Source organism: Odontomachus brunneus, unplaced genomic scaffold, assembly GCF_010583005.1.
Source record: "Odontomachus brunneus isolate Ranch 3 - 2012 unplaced genomic scaffold, Obru_v1 Obru_scaffold_176, whole genome shotgun sequence".
Taxonomy (NCBI): domain Eukaryota; kingdom Metazoa; phylum Arthropoda; class Insecta; order Hymenoptera; family Formicidae; genus Odontomachus; species Odontomachus brunneus.
This window is the reverse complement of record NW_022639626.1, coordinates 1-5,049: the sequence shown is the minus strand read 5'-3', so window position 1 is coordinate 5,049 and position 5,049 is coordinate 1. Positions and strand designations below refer to the sequence as shown.

The window sequence follows — 5,049 nt, the reverse complement described above, 5'->3', positions numbered from 1 at the left end:
TAATTAATAAAAATTTGCTAGTAATTGTAATAATTATTTATTAATAAAAATGTAAAACTGAACGTGCTTTCTTATTATTTAATTTATTGGAATATTTGCTTTAAATCACCATTGAAGAGGTTAAATTCAAACAGATCCTGATGGTATCTCGATTCACGGTTTTATTAATCATGGTTTAATTAACACATACTTAATGCGAAAGATTTGCAATTCACGTAATTGCCGTACGCGACAAACATCGTGTGAAATTTATATTCGAGTATCGTGTCTTCACTCTCGTTCACTCGCTGGCACGGTCGTCTACTTAAAATAGCGGTAGAAGTCTCAACGTTTCCGTAGTGTAGTGGTTATCACGTGTGCTTCACACGCACAAGGTCCCCGGTTCGATCCCGGGCGGAAACAGTTTTTTTTCGTGGCGAAAATTTTTGCAGGCAACAGCAAAATTTTAGACCTCAAAAAGAGATGTTTCCGCCCGGGATCGAACCGGGGACCTTGTGCGTGTGAAGCACACGTGATAACCACTACACTACGGAAACGTTGAAACTCCAAGCGCTTATTCGACATCAGGGCCAGACACGTGGGCAGATTTCGTGTCGTGCAACAAACAGGCGACATGTGTCTCAATTAAAATGTCGATAAAGGGAGTTACCGTCGACGTCACGGAGGCCAAGGCGATTAATATATATCGTTCTTCGTGAAATAATTTATCTGTGGCAGTTAAACGCGAGGGAAAGTGTCCCGAAAGAGGAGTAAAGCGATCACGATGCTGAACTCGTTGCTGGATCGCATTCATCGCCGGCGATAGCAGCAACTTTTACTTTTACTAGAGAGAAAGTGCACGCTCGTTGCATCTCTCGCAGTTTTGCTCTTTGAATGCTGTGGTAGCTCTCGCCGCTTACGCATTGTTGTTCGCGTTTATTTATTTATTTGCTTATTTAGAAAGAGAAAAAGAGAGAAAAACGTGATGTCGGTCACATCGAGGTATTTATAAAATTAGAAAAGGAAAGAGAAAGGGGAATGATAAATGTTTTTGCGAACTATCGAGTTTAATAATCGGAGAGATTTCATATAATTTGAGCATTAATTACGACTGGGCTCGTCTAGTGTAATCCTTCGACCTTTGAGCGCGCGGTACGATTTATATTTCGGTTATATCTCGCGGGATCACAGCGGCTCTTTGCCCTTTCCTCGTTCGTAAATTGGCATATTCACAGCAGTCACGATCGCGAGAAATTTTCAATTCCACTCCGTCTCGTTTTGTTTCCTGGTTGCAGCAACGAACGGCACGTTGCACCACGCCAGCGATCTCGATTGCATCGCTCCGCCGCATTTTGGTAGAATTGAATTCCAGTCGCGCCTTTACCAACGCGAGAGAAGATTTCATTGTTTACTTAAAACACGTTCACCGCCAACGTCACATACGTGTGACGCAACGATCTCTCAGCAGAGACCACATGTGTGTGTGAGAGCAGAAATTCCTTTTTCTATGTCCATGTTATGAAACTAAATCTGTTTCACACAATCGCGTGAAAAATCTGAAAAAATAAAATACACGAAGGTAGAGAGAGTTCAGCAGGTGAATCGTGGTAATGAACATGTTAACGTCAACTCGATGTAAATCAAAGTAAACGAGCTGTTCGATGCACAAGATTGCAAAAGATTTGGCGCGAAGGTTGGTCTTCGGTTACATTCTGCCACGGAAAAATTGACTTTTCATACTTCGCGGAATGCGAAACCCGAGGGAGAAGAGTACGATTTCCGATATAAAATTGCACACAGCCCGTCAAACTTAACTAACTCTCGGCCATTTCATCGAGCTCCCTATTACGACGGGGCCCGAATAGCCGAGGCGTGGGTGACCCGTTGACCCGACGGTAGAAAAGAGCGCAACCCGCGAAACTCTCTCGCTGATCTCTTCATCTTCCTGGATTTCGACGTCCGGGGATGCTCTTAATCGGCGTAGAAATATCTCGGGGAAAGCGCGCTCTTTGCACGACTCACCATGGTTCGCGCGCGGTTGCATCACGTTCGCGCGACGAGTTTTGCGCGAAAACCAGCTCGCTCCGCAAATAAAATAATAATAAGCATGAGCGTCCTCGACTCGGCGTATTCGACGCACACAAAATAGCAGATGTGTGTACGAGCGCGTTCTATGCGCGGTCACTCGTGCGAGCACGTACGCAACTTATTTTTCGCGCAAGGGAAAATTTCACGAAGATTGCGTACACGTAATATATTCGGCGCTCTCGTGTGTCAACACTGCGGAACGCTAAAGTCCAATTCTGAGAATCCCGCCGCGCTCTGCTCTCGTTACATGTAATTATCATTATATCATCGCGATCTGCTGTTTCGTTTCGTCGATTTGACCGCCGGTTGTTTTCGCCTCAGTCGAGCTCGGCGACGTGTCGCGGAATCGGCTGTAGTCGGCTCGATTCCCACGGAGCGCAACGCAATTCGCGGCTAATCGATTCCGAAATTAATCGCGAGATCGCTCGGACGGATTATCACGAGTTAATCGATTCAAGGTGGCGCACGAGTAGTAGTAGTAATGCACACACGTATACACAGCTCAAGGCTGCGACATGTGAATTACAACTCTTATCGATTCTTCGCCCAACAAGGTCAGCCGTTTATCTTCCGACGTTATTTGTATCGACATGCCGGGCGCGCATGGATTTCATCGCGTCTACTATCGAAAACTCGATACGCATTCGTGGAGCAGATAGCGCGATCTCGAGCGTCGGCACTAGAGTGGTCTAATCAGCGGCTAACGTGATTGCACATAGCGTATTAAGTTACCTCGTGCCATTAAGAATGGCATGAAGGAAGTAACTTTTGCTACCCGATATTCGCTCATTGTCGTTTCGCACGAACATGGGCGCCTGGCCAACACCGGACTCCGATATCTTATCTTCGATATTAGCGTTATTACAAAGAGTTTCGTCACACTCGCGATAATGGTCACATCGGTATCACTCCGTGGCTGCGCATTTTATCCTAATTACGCATCGCGTAAGTCAGGTATCGTGTCAGTCAGGTCGAACGTTTCTTTTCCTCTCTTGTCTTTTTTTTGAAGAGCGACGAACAATTAGAACACCAGCAGGAAGCGTCCAATTGAGCAAAGTCGCGACCATAAAAGAGAGAAGGACCGTTCCGTTGGCGACGCGTTTCTTTTTTTCTCTCTTTTTTTTCGGACAACGGAGAGCACCGATCGTTGACGTAATCCGGCCCGGCAAAAGCGGGAGGAATAGGCGCGACCTACATATTGTTTGGGTTCGCGTTACACAACCTGCATACGACGACGCGGAGGGCGATGACCCACGTCGACGCGGAACGAACAGGGCGACCACGTTGTGAAAGCGTGAGACGGTACCCACCACGTGGCCCACGTGAACGGCCGCTTTCGAGTTTCACGACGCGTACAGCACGTGGGCGAGTCGCGGCCGCCGCTTCCCCGATCGTCCGTGAACGACGCGGAACATTGTAATTATCTCGGCACTGAGCTGGCGCGAGGGAGCACGCCACGTGCCAAAGGCATCTAGCTAGGATACAAGCTGTATATAGGCCACGGGGGGCATAAGTGACGACCACACCGGTACCTAAGTACGTGCACCTTCCTGACCCTATAAGCTCTTTGTGTCGTTTCATTAATATTTGAAGAAGCACACAATGTCAGGAGATATGTACGCGCGTACACGGGAAAAATATTGCGGTAAAAATAACAATACGATTATATTTCACTTTACAATGTTTCTTTTTTCGGAGAGCTGGACTATTCTGACATTACAGTAGAAATTTACTGTACATTTGGAAAGAAAAATATCTAAGGAGTAGAAAACAGAGTTTTTTTTTCAGTTGGTACTAATATGTTTTTATTTTTACTGATTTAAAATATTTCTCAAATAAGATAATATACGTTTTCTTCAAACCTTAGCTTTTCACGAAATTGTTATAATGCAAGAATTCTTACTTAAGTTAGTGTGTTACATTTAATACCTATTGAATAGGTATTTTTTTCTTTCAGATCTTTTCTCTTAGCGTAGAAATGGTAGGTTGACGATTTACTGAATGTGCGATACATGACTAAAACATTCAAGTAATTACAATAATTTTGTAGCAAGAGATCAAACGTCCGAGACATTTTAAACAAACATACAGCAATTTTGCTCATAATTTCTCTACGGTCTAAGATTACAAAATTTTTTATCGTAATATCTTCTTCATACGTAGAAGTATATAAGACAATATTATGACTTTTGGTACGATATCGAGGGACTAAATGGGACGAAGATGGCAAGGAAAGTTCGAGTTTTCGGAGATCATACAAACAGATTGTGTTTTTACCATTTTCCCACTGAATGGAAATTAAGTAACTAGGGCGGTCGATTGTGCGCGCGTATAATTGGCATGTGTACACGTATGTTTGATGATGATGTCTAATAAGGTTAAACGAGCGGTTCGTTCCGAGCCATTTCGCCACTGTAGATTGCTGCGTGTAATTATTTTGGCATTGACTCGCCACGAGTAACCAGAGCACATGTCAAGGGCGCCGATCGATTAGGGTTCCGCACGTTGTTGTTTGAGATTTTCCTCCTCGCTTTTTTTAGATTTCGCAAGCTGTCAGTTGATCCGTTGGAATACGCTCGGGGAAATTTACGACTTCGCTAATCGTGAATAAAGAGCCGATCCTTTATCGCGACATTATCGTCCCGATTCTGGCGAATCTTGCGAACGATCGGGGTGATTCACGTGGGTGACTCGCCTTCACCGACGAAACCTTCGATCGCGATCGTATGAGATTTGTGCGTGGCTCGGAGTCGAAGATATTGAATCGTATTCTTTGACTTTAAAGGAAACTTAATGAGGAAATGAAGCGGCGAATTCCAATCAAGCGTGTCCATGCACACAGACACGGGAGCATACAGTATAAAAAATGAAAGTTGTAGGAAGAGGACACGCGCGTTTGTCGCAGGGAAAGGGAGGAGAATTTACTTGTGTGAACTTGGCGCACCATATTTCAAAATGTGCCATTTTTCTTGCAGTTCTGAT

The 5,049-nt window shown here is 44.6% G+C and overlaps 2 non-coding genes across 2 annotated transcripts; one reads left to right on the top strand and one right to left on the bottom strand.

Annotated features, from left to right (window-relative positions):
* Nucleotides 1–329: 329 nt before the first annotated feature.
* On the top strand, nucleotides 330–402 carry Trnav-cac. Its single transcript has one exon. It is a non-coding gene; the product is annotated as a tRNA-Val (tRNA).
* Nucleotides 403–463: 61 nt separating this feature from the next.
* Trnav-cac lies at nucleotides 464–536 on the bottom strand. The gene has a single exon. It is a non-coding gene; the product is annotated as a tRNA-Val (tRNA).
* Nucleotides 537–5,049: the final 4,513 nt, after the last annotated feature.